Source organism: Electrona antarctica, assembly GCF_951216825.1.
Source record: "Electrona antarctica genome assembly, chromosome: 9".
Taxonomy (NCBI): Eukaryota; Metazoa; Chordata; class Actinopteri; order Myctophiformes; family Myctophidae; genus Electrona; species Electrona antarctica.
Window position 1 is genome coordinate 28,675,707 of NC_136790.1, and position 15,651 is coordinate 28,691,357.

Here is a 15,651-nt window from a genome sequence, read left to right on the forward strand (position 1 = left end):
TGACACACACACATACACACACAGTGTATACTGTATAGATAGTGAGTGTGTGTGTGTGTGCGTGTGTATATACATACAGATACACATACACACATATACTGTATGTACAGTATAACCCACACACGCACGCACACACACACACACACACACACATAAATATGGAATCTCTTAATTTGTCATGCCAATATTAATAAAAAGAAACCTCAAGGCTTTCATCCCTAAAATTACAATAGTATATTCAAGCAAACTTCTCTTACGTTTGTATTTTATATTTCTCTTAATTATTATTAATTATCTGAAGGAAAACTAAAAAATGACTTGAGAATTCATTCATCTTATTGCTAAGCCCATGCCCCATTCCTCAACATTCCATCTTCACAAGATTGCATTTATGAGCCAAACAATCATCTGAACAGATCCAAGTATGAACATTAATGTTTAGGCGTAAGTAGAGCAGAAAACTTAAGAAGATAATGTATTTCCTGCTGATACAGGAATCACAGTTTTGATCCTACTGTTGGCTACTACTCCAAGTTCAATGATACAGTTCACCAAGTCTACTCATCGTATCCAAGGACAGACTGCAGGCTGCAGACTGCATTCTTGTCCGTAAATCCATTGTCCTTCTGTCCATGGGACTACTACTTTGACGTTGTCACAAGTCTTCGTCCATATCAAGGCTGCTCCTACGACTGCTCGTTTTGGAGGCACCGGGTGACAAAGGAGAAAACAGTGCTTGTTCTAACACGCCCTCCGGAGACAGGGTGCATCCGTCGTCCATGAGAATGTCCCCCAAGCCCACATCTGGGTAGAGTGCTGGGGCAGAGGGGTCATCTAGCTCAGCAAAGCTCAGGCTACCCAGATCCAAGGGACTGCTGATGGTGACACCAGTGGGGGAGTCCGAGGAGGGCGGGGAGAGGAAGGAGGCGGGGATGGTCTGTCCCATGGCTGATGATCCCAGATTTAGGAGGTTCTGGGAGGCTCCTCCCGCACTGGGCAAAAGAGGCTGGCCACTCTGGGATACCTGCAGTTGATGGAGCAGGGACGGATCCGAGCTCAGCCCAGACATGGTGGAGGTTGAGAGGCCGTGGAGCCGTGCCTGCATCTCCAGTTCCTGAGCAAAACACCAACAAAGGGCGCTATAGATCTCACAGCCTGATATGAACTTATGATAGGATTCTGATAAAATAAATCGGCAGTGTGCCTTTAACTATTTCCTTGAATTGAGTAGATCTTTGTACATTAACCTCTAAATCCTGACCTAAAAGTTTGCTGAAAAACTTGTGTTAATGTTGCTATATACTGTACATATAATAGATGTACAAGGGAATTCCCGGATTGAAAGGTATAGTTACGTATAGGGCTTCCCAGTCTAAATGGGTTAATTCACAAAACACCACAAATATCTGTCTGTCCACGAGTCTGCAGAGGACGCACCAAATCTCTGTGTTTGTAGGGGCCCTGATTGGCCAACACGACCCGTCTGCTTAAAGGGGAATACCACTCATTCTCAACATTGAACTATGTCATTACTATACATCACGTCTGTGTACTCTGCAGGCCAAAGAGTACACCGACATGATGTCACTGATCACATGACCCCAAGTTCTAGACCTCCAGTTCTAGGTTAAACAGAAGGGGGACTTATTTTATTATTCCCACACAACAACTCCAAGTTATATTACACATGGTAAGAAATGTGTCCTCACCCCTGTATAAGTGTGAGAACATGTGGGATGAGGTCGAGACTCCATGTCAGACATCATGTAAAATGACTACATCAGGTTATATGTGTAACTTATGGTGGTTATGTAGTCCCGACTTGCATTGTTCCCAGCTTGTGTGGCTCCCGAGTACACCGGCGCCCAAAGGGCTTTATTCAAATATGTTTTGAATAACAATGGCAGTCGATTTCTCACCTGGATACGTAGCATAAGACTCTGGTTTGCATGCTCTAGCTTTTTCTGGCGCATCTCCACCTCCTTGGCTCTCTGTTGCTCCTTCTGCAACTTCCTGATGTAATCTACTGAAGCTTTCAGAATGGTGCCTTTATTCCACCGCATCTCCCTGTAATGAGTGGCAGCAAATGTTGCAGCAGTGGCAGGGAAAAGTAAAAACAACAAATCATGAATCATACGTAACAGTGGAATATATATATAATTGAACTATGCATGTATACTTTATAGTGCTATGTCTACATAAAAAGCTATCTAAGTCTACATAAAAATGTTGGGGCTAGGGCAAGTGCTACGGGCCATGATGGAGTCTGAAGAGGTGGGTTTTCAGACTACGGTGGAAGGTTGGGAACTACTACCTACTACTACTACCTACAGTTCAAGGATTATTCAAATTGTTTGATTACTCAGAATTTCAAATAATTGTCTCCACCAGGCCGAAGGCATGGGGAGAGTATGTTTTGTTTGCTATGCAAAGTTCTCCTGAGAGCAAATTAACAAGACATTACTCACGGGTCACTAGACTTCGGTATCATAGCTCCCAGCTCCTTTATGCGGTCATTAATGTTGAATCTCCGCCTCCTCTCAACTGTACACAAGCAGGAGTAACCAGGCAGTTGGGAGAAAGAAGGAACAGTACAATTTTACTTCCACATCTAAGAAGTAGTCAGACACTAGTGGGGTAAAGAAAATAGGGAAATGATACAGAAATGATACAAAATGTTTGCTCTTTAGTCTTTCAGACAAAGTATCATGTTGCATTCTCACGATGGTGTGGGTTTGAATCTGGCTGAGTGTGTGTGTTACACAATTACCTTTGCTGGTCTCCACTGCCATTACAACAATTTAAAGGCCTTAAAGGATCTATTCTAAACAAAAAATAACTTACTAAGGTTATGGTTGTCCTTCTTTATCCTTTCTTTCACTAGAGCTTTGACATCAGTATCTGAAAAACAAGTTCTTGTGAGGTTGTCGGTTTCTGAAAAGCATGCATCCACAAATAGTAGAATAGGTATACGGTAGGTGAAGGTTTTTTACTGTACCAGTGATTTCCCTTTTAATGTTTGGAAGATCAGCAGGGCACGAGTTGCTGACAGTGAGAGTAGGTGTTGCCATTCCAGGGCTATGGTAGACATCCAATAGATTCCCAGGGAGCTACAAGAAACACGTATTGTTGTATTATAGGCAATCAAAATGGACAATGAATCACAATAAAGAAAAGTCCAGATAGTGAGAAAGAATGCTACTTGTATTCTCAATTCCTCTATGGTTAATGCAGAATTATAGTTTAAGAAAATAGACCTCTGCAGCACCAGATCAAAGGCTTACAATAACATTTATGTGATACTCAACATTAACTAGCCTGCCTCATGCCAAAATATTTTGATACATGCAAGGTAAGAAAGCATTTTAAAATATTGATGCATATAAACCACATAGAGCAGTTCTCAAAATGTACTATAAATTACACTTTTCTCAATGTTCACACACCAAACTATTAATCTGAGGTGGTGTCCAAATCATAAGATATTTACCTTACATTGCTTCTTTCTCCTTTCATCCAACAACAAAACCATAATCCTCATTTTCCGTTTTCTGTCTAAATGTATACAAGCCCCTTTACTTTGACAAAACTAGCAGCAGGTCAATTGATAATTTTGAAGAGCACAACATTCTGTGATGCTTCTCTCCAACATGCCTCCACTGATAGCCTACCCCGCCCAGCAAACACTTCCCTGACGAATAGTAACTGAGTGCCAAAAGTATATATTTACTCCTACACTGAACACTCATTTCAGAATTCCACATGGAACAGAGCCATTCCACTCAAAGAACACTATCCTATATGCAATAATACTATACTATTCATTAACACCATTCATTATAGCAAACTACATTTACAGAAGGAACGCATAGCCTGTGATGGCAGCTTAAGACATGTAATGATGGTATAATAAATACATGTTGTCCATACCGTGCTAGGCAATTGAAGACCTGAATCAATTAATGACATGATGTCATCATTGAAGCTTGATTCTAGACTAATGATGTTGTCGATTACATCGTCAAGCTGGAGGGAAAGCAGAGCAAAAAAACACATCTCTTTAATTGAAATTTTAAACAAATTGTTATAATTTGTGTGTATAATCTGTATACACCTTTTTTCTCTCCATAAAATGGCCTTAAATGTAATGTATATAACTAGTTATATACATACATTACTAGTTAAGGGCTAATCATAAAGGAGGGAACAGTGTGTAAGTGAGGTGCTGATATCATTAAGCTGTTGGTGCAGTATTTATCATCTTATTGTGACACCAGGCCAACAAGAGTAAGATGACAGAAGAAGGCATGCATCGTCAGAGTGGGACCTTCGGCAAATCATTACAGAACAAACTAATAAAAGTACTCCTCGGAGCAGGTCTCCGGCTCCGCCAGGTCAGGTAGGCTATTGTGGGGCAGCAATGTTCGGAATTCATGACTACAGACATAATGTGTCTATTGTACCGATTTGGGTGATATTGGACAAAATGTGTACGAGTAATATAAAAAAAAGTTTAGCAAAAATCTGCCTTGTGGTGGCATAATAATAGGCTTATATGAAAAGGGTGGCATTTCTTCCTCTGCCTTTCAAAACACATTTCTTAACCAATCAGGATGGAATATGAAACCTCTGACAGATCCGTCTTGATCGCGACTATAGTGATAATGTGTCCGATTTGCGTTATGTTTGGATGAAATCTGTAGGAGTAATATTTTTTTCTTCAAAAATCAGCCTCCTGGTGGCACTAAAAAAGGCTGATGTGAAAAATCATCGCACCCAGGTAGTGTGTGCACAGTTTCCCGTTGATCGGAGATTAGCTGTCCACAGACAGACAGAGGGACACACGGACGGACCGACAGGAGATTAAACATAGTCTCGGCCATGCTTTCGGCCTGGTAGAGACAATAAAACACAATTGAGCAAGAACTGAATAGTAGGTTAGACATTTAACTTCCGTACAAGGACTAAAGAGGATGTGGAACCTTTTTAGAGCAACCCACCCCACTGAAGATAAATAAATGTACCAATGGTATAAAATAATATCCCATACTTCCTCTTTGTTGGATCCAAGGTTGAGCAGAGCCATGGGACTGTTGGGAACACTGTTAGCTGTAGGACCCATCTCTGGGGCTGAACTGGACTGTGGCACGGGGGAAACCACCAGGGTTTGAGTGAGCACTTTGTTTCCCAGAGTGGTCGACAGATACTGCTTCAGCTGATGCCTCTGCGTCTGCTGGATGTGGTACTTAGTGGGGTTCTCCAGGTGGGATTGCACCTAAAAATAAAAAAATAAAGAAAATCAGTCTAATCAAAAAATTAAGCAATAACACACAAGGGACTGTCGTATATTGTGATACCACATCTACTGGTGTTGTTGGTGTGACATGAACCGCAGGGACTACCGTAAATGGCTGAATCTGATTCTGAAACAAAAACACTATAGTTGCTAACTGAACCTCCCCGTCACAGCATAATAGTGGTTCCAAACTCCAACACTTCAGAAAGATTTATTGACAGAAAGTAGCTCATAACATGTACAGTGGATTATTATGAAACAAAAACTTTGCAGATAGAAAGAGGATAATTAAAGCTTTTCCGTACAGCTGCAATGTTAGTGAGTTTAACATTGTTTAATACAATCAGATAGGACTTTTATGTTTGGATGTATGGGTTGTCAAGGGTTGGCGTTGCAACTCTAGATTCCAGATATTCAAAAGTAGAATCTAGAGTTGCTTGCGGGCTAGGTTATCATAATTATACAACACAGCTTCCATGTGTTACTATCGGGGCGTTCCAACTTGACCAAATATAATAAAAGAATATTATGCAAAGCTCTAAATAACACTAATGTTGCCAGCCACTTGTGTCAACGTTTGTCAATGTTTAATCAAAACAAAAAAAGAAGCTTACTTTCAGCACTTCCACAGGCACCTGTGCTGGAGGTGGACGAGCAGCGTTTGGAGGCAGAGTGACAGAGATAGCTGGAGTGGAGTCAGAAGGCTTGAGCTGAGAGACAGAGGCCTGATGCTGGGCCTCACGTCTCTCCTGCTCCTGGGCCTGCTCCCGCATCAACTGCTGCCGCATCAGCACACGTGACGACATGGCGAGTGTATGAATGAAACAAGATCTAGGGATGAAACTGAAAGACAAGTGCAAACAAAAAAGGCTGAGCTTGTAAATCGGCTATTTTCAGTAGGACCAAAGACAGGGCTGACCCTGGCCAAGCTTACTAAGTGTAAAGGTTTTAGTGATGGGAGATTAATCGGCAAACACACCGGTATCGGCCGATTCTAGTTGTTTTTAGATTAATTGGCATTAGTTCGATTAATCAATCAGAGTCAGACTGTATCCCAAGTGTGCCACACTCATCGGCACACTTGGGATGACTTATCCAATAAAAATAAGATTATTTGCCTGAAATTTACTCAACTAAGAACCTTTTCACAGCAGATATTTAGCTAATAGCTAAAGGTAATCACTGTTGAACTGAGTCTTAGTTATTACTGTGTACTAGTCTAGCATGGACAGCTTGGATACCGGAGAACTCGCCAGTTTACCAAGTCGCCAAGGTGAAAATTCTTCATCAATGTCTTCATCGTTATGCTAACATGCTGTCTTCATCAGTGTAGTATGTCAAACTCACAGATGTTATAGTTCATTTCCAAAGTGATCAAATTATTTTCTGCAATTAAATGGTCAGCTACATGATGATAAAAAGGTGAGTATGTGAATACCAATGATAAGAAGGCCTACCATTTCAGGAATTGTTTACTAATGAATTACATTGTTTCGGTACTTTGGTGTTTAAACTTTTAGCATTCCTACTTTCTCTAGTGTTAACTCTAAACAACTATCCTCTCTCTCTCTCAATTCAATGCAATTTAAATGAAGGTGAAGTAAAACTAAAATGCACTAAATCGCGGTGAGTTGGTAAACTGGCGAGTTCTCCGGATACCGACAGCTTCTGTACAGTAGACTTCAAGCTGGCACACATAGAAATACAAAAAGGAAACACAACCACAAGTAATGCCATTAACTTCAGGTGCATTATACCCGTCAAAAATGCCTATTGGGATCAATCAACAATAACATTATTATTAATGAGGCAAGAAAATATATTTTTTTATGAATTACAAATAGATGCTTGTTACAGTCACAACTTTAATACAACCAAAGGCCAAGGGTCATTTTCAAAGCAGATAGTTTGCCATGCCATAGAAGGGTAAACACAGCTAAAGCCAAACAGCTTTTTCTTATGTGATTGTGTGCTGTCAGACCATGATCGAGGTTACTGTCTGTGCTGGTCACACAGTTACAAATAAATTAACAAATCTTCTCTAGTAAAAAAACAAAATCTGTCACCACTTTTGATTGATTGATTGGTTTGGTTTTACAGTTTGCAGAATTGCAGTACATTTCAAGTACAACTCAATACAAAAACTGTTAACAGTGAGTGGACGACACCATAAAGCATTACACTTGTTTACAATAGGGCCTTCAGCTGCATTTCCCCGTCTATATGACACATCAACGAAAACAAAACAAAAACTAGTCTGGTCAGAAAACTAGTCCTGAACCTATTATTACAGACCAAACAGACAACATCCACACCTCCTCCTGTTCCAACATGTTATTCAAATTTGGTCGGGGTGGGGGTGTCACTAAACCTGTGCACCAAAGCCACCATGTTTTTTTCCATTAACTTCCCCATGTCATGGTGCTAATCCACACGAGCACCTTAGTAGGTAGCTGGTTGTAATGTGTATGTTAGCTTATGTCTATTGACAGCGGCCTACTGGTTAACGCGCTTAACAGGCTGAAGCTAATGTTGGTGTTATGATTTGATTTTAAAATGTCACTTATTAATTATATGCAAGTGTCACAATACGCGTTTATTTATCACTTTCTAAACAAGTTGATCACATTTACCGAGCTTTACATACATTTCGACCAGATCGATGAAACGAGCGGTGTTATCACTATCAGCTAGCTAAGGCAAAGTGAAAATAGGAAGTGGCTTTAATGAAACTAATGTTAGCGTAAATTAGCTATGTAATTACTATGTAATTATTTAGAGTAAAAGAGTAACGTACTGTGGTGGTGTATCTGTGCAACTTGACCACTTCTTCCACTAATCACCCAAATCCTCCGCTTTTTTAGCCATTGTGTTTGTTATTCGATGTGACTAAAGTGTTGAAACAACGGCACTGTCTGTAACTGTACTGCTCCGTGTTGTTTACTAGTCCACACTGAGGTCATTTGACGCACGTCACCCGGAAATGTTTCATAGCCATGGGATAGGTTACGTGATCGTCAAAATAAAACTCAACTCTCAGTTATAATGAAAGGCAGGGTATTCTACTGTAGATATCACACACAGAATAATCTGCTCCTACAAATGTCATTTAAAAAAAAAGATATTTGTCACAATCTCAATTGTAATATTATAATCATTTCCAATCCAACCCTATCAAATTTCCCATACCCATAGTGTAGTTACTGTAGTAATAATTTCATAATGAACGGTATAGTCCACTACTAAGGAGACAGCCACTCCAGAGCTGTGCAACTACTGTCTGGATATAGTTTAGAAAGGAATTCCATTTTGCGTTGTCTATTTTTCCCCCCCCAATTAAATGTCATGTAGCCTACTTCAGTATTCAGAACCTGCCACAGAGAACTTGCATTTAACAATCAAATTTGCAATTAAAATTGTAATAAATATGTAAAATGAAAAGTGTGTCATTGGACGTTTCAATCAAAAAATATCTATTGCAAAGGAGTACATGGGGGATTTATGTTACTGAAGATACAAAATAGATCCAGTCAATGGAGAAGTCATATGATCTTTTATTTTCATCAGTTTGTGGCAGTGGCTCAGGAGATAAGAGTGGCCGTCTGGGAACCACAAAGTTTGTGGTTCAGTATCCACCTCGTTTGCAAATGTCCCCTTACTGCTCCAAATGAGAAGGTTGGTTTAGTCCAGTGTCGGTGTGAACCGTGTGAAGGGGTAAATGTAATGCACAAGCACATAAGATAAAGGCACTAGCAGAGCATTTAGAAATGCAGACCATTCAAAATGTGAAGTTCATTGCAGATGTCAAGGTATCTGAGAGTTTGGTTGCAATTTTATCTGCAAAGAGTAAAACAAAAATAAATTGTTAACATAAATTAATTGGTAGAATAACAACTACTGGTATGACCTGTCAATTCAAATGTTTAATACCTGCTCTTTTCTGTTTCTTTTTCCTCTTCTTGCTGGCAGCTAGGAGTGCCTGGCCCTGTTGAAGAGGGTCTACCTTCAAGATGTCCCTCAAATCCAGAGTCTTGACTGCAGCATCATCTGCAGAAACACTTCTACTTGACTTCTGAGATTTTATCTCTACCGTCATTGGTCCAAACTATTTTGTAAAAACAAAGGGAGAGAATAAAGGTGATGTGTGAATAGAAAACCCTTTCAAAACCTAGAAAATGATAGGTGGTTTTTGCTAACCACCTACGTTTCAAAGAGTGCCATACCTCTGGGTCTTGTTGGTCTTCCATTGATTCTGGTACATCTTTAAATTCTTGCTCTTCTACATGGCAATCATTCAGTTCATCCTGACCACCTTGAGTCATTCCAGCCGTTTCCATGCAGAATCCCATTTGGACATCCACACAAGATGATCCTGAAAGAGTTATTGTATACAAACATGTAACAATGTATGAATTACTAGTGCGTTTGGGGTCAAATTTATCAAGGCAAATTACCTTACATTTTCCTTTCTATCCCACAATGTTTTTGTTAGATTTAGATCCCAATGCAATGTAACAATGTGTTTTATGAATTGTCACTTTTATCAGAATAATCTGTTCATCACCAACCTGCTAATACCTCCTGATTTCCCTTCTCCAGTTCATCCCAGTCAAATGCTTTGCCCATCTCTGTAACGATCTCTGCACTGATATGGGTGGGGAGAGTGTGTGTTTCTGGTGGATGGGTAAAGTAGCTGATCTTTCCCCTATACAACATAATGTACATGAGATGCCAACATTAGACCGCATTAGAAGAAAGTAGATTTTGTTATTTCAATGCTTGACATACAAATGGCAGAATTTTACAAACCCTGTCCAGTCCATTAAGACACTCTTTGCTGCTTTGTCGCTATCAGGTAGGCCTCCCTTTCTCAGCTTGCCTTGTCGTCGGGCAAGCAATGCCAAGAACTCAGGAGCTGTTTGGTAGTTTGGAACTCCGTAATGCTCCATGATCTTTGGATGGAACATTGCATTTGTGACAATATGTACAATACATAATCAAAGCAGGTACCAGTTATGGCCTAACTTAAAAACAAAACACATACCTGTGCTTTATTACAGCGCCGCAATATAGCCTCTACTGGAGGTAGGGGATCCACAAGCTGTTCAATCTTTACACAGTTACGAAGAATCATTGCTGCATCGGTTGTTGAAGTTGCCATAACAATGCCGGGGCAGTCTAGAAGTTTAATGTGTTTGTCCAAATGCACCTCTTGAAGGCATCTGGAACAAATCAGATAATAGTAGTCTTACAAGTAGACATCACGCAGAGCTTTTGCAGTACATATCGCAGAATTTATACTTACTTTGTCACCCCAGGAGTGGCTCCAACATTGCATGCCCGGGCCCGTTTCAGACTGTTTATCAAACTACTCTTACCCACATTAGGAAAACCTATAAAACATTGATGGTTGGTCATTATACACTATACAGCATTAATATCTGTCTTGATTTTTGTAGAGCAACAATATGACAGATGAGAAATATGGCACTCACCTACAACACCCACAGTGATGGCCGTCTTTATGTCCACGTTACGACAGTAGTTCCCCAGCAGTTTCATCAAACAATCTGCTCCAATGCAAGCACTGCTACCAAGGAGCTCTGACGTGGCTTTTGTCACAGGTACGTTACTTCGCTGCTGCTCATGGAGGGAACAAATAAAACATATTAAAGGTTTAAGTGGATTGCACCTTCTGCATATGAATATTGCTCCATAGCTTTAATCATACCCTATAATAATAACAAAAAAAGGAATAACAGTTACAGGCCCTACGGTCACAACAAAGGAATAATGACTAAACTTGCATACCAAGTTCCTATTTTGCATCTGAGTGGAGGCTTTAAACGCTACAGTGGGAAACTCGTTGCGTAGATACTTGATCCATTTCTCTACAATTTCCTTTGACACCAGATCTATATAGAAACACAAAGTAAATGTTATTGAATAATGGTAACTGGGATTGGATCAAATTCAGATGGACATAAAACCCTTGTAAAATCATCATGTTGTAAAATAAACCATGTTATGTGAATTTCTCCTGTCCACCTACCAATTTTATTAAGCACTAGAACTATTTTCTTGTTGGTTCCACTCTGGATGACTGCCTGCTCCACCTGAGGGCATCGGCAGCCAAGAGGGTCACGTGCATCCAGAACTTCCAAAATAACGTCCGAGGCCTCAACCACCTTAAACAAAAGAAAATGTTTATTTAAATAGTGACTCACCTCCACTCAAATGATGTCAATTAAACCATACAAGAAAGTTGTAACTAGATTGACAGATTTACTTTAAATCAAGGTTTTAATTACACTTGTTATTACAAAATGTATCAACAGCAAGTGTTAAGAATATTATTATTAATACGTATGAAGAAAAATTGGTTATTAAATAACGCTATATAGTGTTCAACTTGTTGGACCTCTTAAGAAATAACGATGTTAGACCTGTATTTATCTGTAACAATTACAGATAGCTGTACCTACCTTTTTGAATTCTCTGTAATAAGCCTTTCTTGAACTTTCACTCTCAAAATTGACATGCTTCTCTAAATTCTGCATTTCCGTCTCCTGCCAATACAAAGGAGAAAACGTATTACATATGCATTAATTATAACTTTCTTGTGTCTCCCTTATTTAAAGGAGTTAGTAATTACCCTCTGCTCAAACTGCCTTTGGCGCTGTTGAATATCATTTTGAAAGGTTAACAAGTTCCTCCTTTTCATCAGCTGTTGTCCTCTTGAGATTCTCTGCTTTTCTTGGAGGGCTTCCAGCTGATAGCAAAAAAATAATAATAATCAAAACGCTTCTAATAAAGAAAACAATGCAAAATCCTTTTAGTTAAAACAGAGATGAAGAGTGTCAATAAATCACCCGTTGCCTCCTGATGTCTTCTGAATTTCTTTGGTTGCCACGCTTTGGTGATGACCGCTCTGCTGTTTTTTTCTGACCAGAGGCATCACTCTTTCCTCCGTCTTGAGCCTTAGAGGAGAAATGGCACACCAACTGTCTCAAAACTAGCATGTTGGGAAAACAACTGTGATTTTTTTGGGGCTTTGAGTTATTAGTGAAGACAGACAGGAAAGAGGGAGGGAGAGAAGCAGCAAAGGTAGTCATGAACGCGACTCGAACACGCGGCCAGGCCAGAGCCTATTATATATATGTGGCATGCGCCTGGACCACTAGGCCAGCAGGCACCCCAAACTAAATGTTTTTAATTTAATTCAGCAACATTGTACCAACCTAGCCTTGGATCAAGAAGATGTATTCATCTATTGTAGTCTGACTTTAAAGGCTATACCAACTACCACCGGCACCAACCAAACAAGCATAATTAAATGATGGATAATCAACAATAACTATTTTGAACCTGTACAGCTGTTCCATAGCTGTTTCTGATTAATTGAAAATGGTGGACCCTGTTGTAAACAAGTGTAATGCTTAAGAACCACACAGAACCAACAAAGTCAAACCCAGCGAGCAGTGACACATTTGAAGCTCCCACATGCAGTTCAAAATAACAATCGATTACCAGAACGTCCAGAAGGGCTCAAAACAAAACTTAAATGTATTCCCAAAAGCCCACTATCACATGGTGTCAACTTCATCTTATGTTTGCATGCTTGTGTCTCAACAGTCTACTGTATTTATAAATAATGATCAGTATGCCAACGACTGTAGACAGCATGCTACTTCTGCTACAGTTAGCTGGCTAATGTTAGCTACATGAGCAATTTACCTTTGGTTTTCCACGGAAGCCAAGGCGTTTCGCCCTTTGTTCTGTAAAATACAATACATGACAACATTCACTTTTAAACGGATATGATCTGCCAATACATGTACGGTTTAAGGTTATATATTCAATATAAAAGTAAGATTACGTACTAGTTTTAGACGTCATTTCACGTGCGGCGAGTCTGCGGCAAATGCGTTGACACGTGCATTGAAATACGTAATTAACAACATCCGGTAAAAACTTCAAAATAAAATCTTCGCCCTACAAATAAATGGGCGTTTACTTATCTGTTTGGAAAGAAAATAAAAGTTACTATTTTACATCCTAGAGGGGGAAAGAGCTGTTGTGTATGTGTAGTAGGCTAAATTATTTGTGGAAAATAATAATAATAATAATAATAATAACACACACACACACACGACGCGCATGCGCACGCCACCAGTTCAGTCCTCTTTTTACCAGCTAAAACGTTTAACATGAGTCTTTGTGACTCTTTGGGGTGCCCTGCCCCTACAGATCGAGAAAAAGTAGAGTCCACCATACCATAGACATGAGTCCACCAACTCCTTCCTTCTGGCCAAGGCTAACAGGCCTGTCTGCCAGGGCCCTTATTGGACTTTGGAATGAGAAATGCCTGAGGAGATCAGATCAATCACTTCTCAAAACACTTTTAGTTTTCTTGGCCTACCGGATTAGGCCTAATCTGTTTTGTGTTTTTGAGTGGTGGAACTATGTCTGTTAGTCCCTGGCTGGCTGACTGGCTGTGTCCAGCACACGTTTCGGTTGGTTTTCACCACCAAGTGTCACTGTCGCCCAGCCTAACTCACTCACTCACTCACACACTCACACACACACACAGTATATATGATAATTTCGGGTGTGACAGTACAGTACAGTGACAGTACAGTACAGTACAGAGGGATCCCCTGGGGACCCACACACAGTAACTCATTTCTCAACCATTTCGGACGCGAAAATATAAAATAAAAAATATATATGTTAATGACATAACTTTTAGAAGATTTAGAACACTTTCCTGTGGGTCTTTATGTGTGTAAAATGTGGTTTTAGATATTTTAGATTTTAGCAGTGAGCAGTGTCTCTGATGTCATGGACACTGGGCTCTCTGCTAAAATCTAAAATATCTAAAACCACATATTTCACACATAAAGAACCCCAGGAAAGTGTTCTAAATGTTCTAAACGTCATTAACATATGTTTTTTTTGCAAAAAGGGTGAAGTGTCCATTTAATATTAGATTATATATTCCGAGACGTTCCAAGGCCAGTGAGCCTCCAACTGGGCCTTGGTCTGCCCCGGGGTCTCCTCCCAGTGGGACGTGCCTCGAGGACCTCCCTATAGGGACTAGGGAGACGCCCGAGAGAAAAGATTGTTGTTGTTTTGTCACATAAAGATGGAATGAAACAGATTTTTATCTGCCAAATTTGAACATGGTTTGAGTATAGAGGAGACCTCTCTCTTTGATGTGGATACTTTTCAGATATTTTACCCCAAAATAATGCTGCCATTGACTCGTGACCCCAAAATAATGCTGCCATTGACTCAATGAATGAATTAATTAATGAATTTCACTGTTCCCTTGTATTCTTTATATTTGGCCCTATATGCACATGGCCTTTACATATGTGTATGTTCATTGTTGTTGTTACTTAATGTTTTTAAATTGTTATGGCTTTTATATGGTTGATTCACTGTTTTGCTTTATTTAATTTACTGTTAAACAGTGTTTCTGCATAGCCGTACCGTACTCATATTTGTATAGACTGCTGGCAGAATGGGGTTATTAGCATGGCCATCTTTCATTGGCTCATTGAAAGCCCAGCCCTTACCCTGTATTTAAAGACTTCCCCAAATGCTGCCACCTTTATGACTTTATGATGATGAAGACTGTGCCCGGCAGCCGGCGGAAACTAGAGTTCTCAACAGGCCCGGCCCCACCTGGACCCTCATCAAGCCCTGTACAGACTCTGCCCCCGCTGCTCAGTGCTACCCTTAGTTCTCCATTTATGGAGTTGACCAGTTCTGACATTCCGATTCCATGTTGATCTGACCTCAAGAGACGCTCCATATATGGCCAGACCTCATCAAACCCTGCATGTACACTGAAGACACTGCCCCCGCTGCCACCCTTAGATTTCCATATATTGAGCTAACCCAGCAGTCTGAGGTCTTTCAGGTGTGTAAAATATTTTGATATTAAACTCTTTTTTTTTTTTGAACTTTGTTTTTATTTCAAAAAATGAAACACGAACAATGAAACAGAAATCAAACATAAATGTGAATACAAGAAAACAAAAATACATAACAAAAACAGAGACAATAAAAGAAATTAAAGAAAAACAGAAAAACAGCTTGACAAACTTCAAAAATACAGCATTCTTCAGACAGTACAGGACAAGGCAGGGAACAGCAGGAGACATGACTCACAATACAATACAATATACAGCAGATATCCAACATTCGAAGCATTTTTATAGACTCAACAACCCCTACTCAGCACTCTTAGACCTCTACACATACACCGAAACACCCAAGTACAATATTACAGAAGTCCATTTAAGTATGAAACTTTCCATTTTTAATTGTAACCTTGCCGTCAT

General features: G+C 39.9%; 1 pseudogene across 1 annotated transcript; it reads right to left on the bottom strand.

Annotated features, from left to right (window-relative positions):
- Positions 1 to 206: 206 nt before the first annotated feature.
- Positions 207 to 13,293, bottom strand: LOC306930211 (annotated as a pseudogene). Its single transcript, XR_013792539.1, has 21 exons — positions 13,180 to 13,293; positions 13,034 to 13,074; positions 12,169 to 12,276; positions 11,952 to 12,068; positions 11,782 to 11,865; positions 11,349 to 11,484; positions 11,108 to 11,211; positions 10,792 to 10,936; positions 10,602 to 10,689; positions 10,106 to 10,518; positions 9,865 to 10,001; positions 9,520 to 9,668; positions 9,227 to 9,401; positions 5,911 to 6,146; positions 5,051 to 5,275; positions 3,931 to 4,026; positions 2,999 to 3,110; positions 2,845 to 2,901; positions 2,469 to 2,544; positions 1,920 to 2,067; positions 207 to 1,114 (listed from the first exon to the last, which is right to left on the bottom strand). The product of XR_013792539.1 is annotated as an uncharacterized misc_RNA (transcript).
- Positions 13,294 to 15,651: the final 2,358 nt, after the last annotated feature.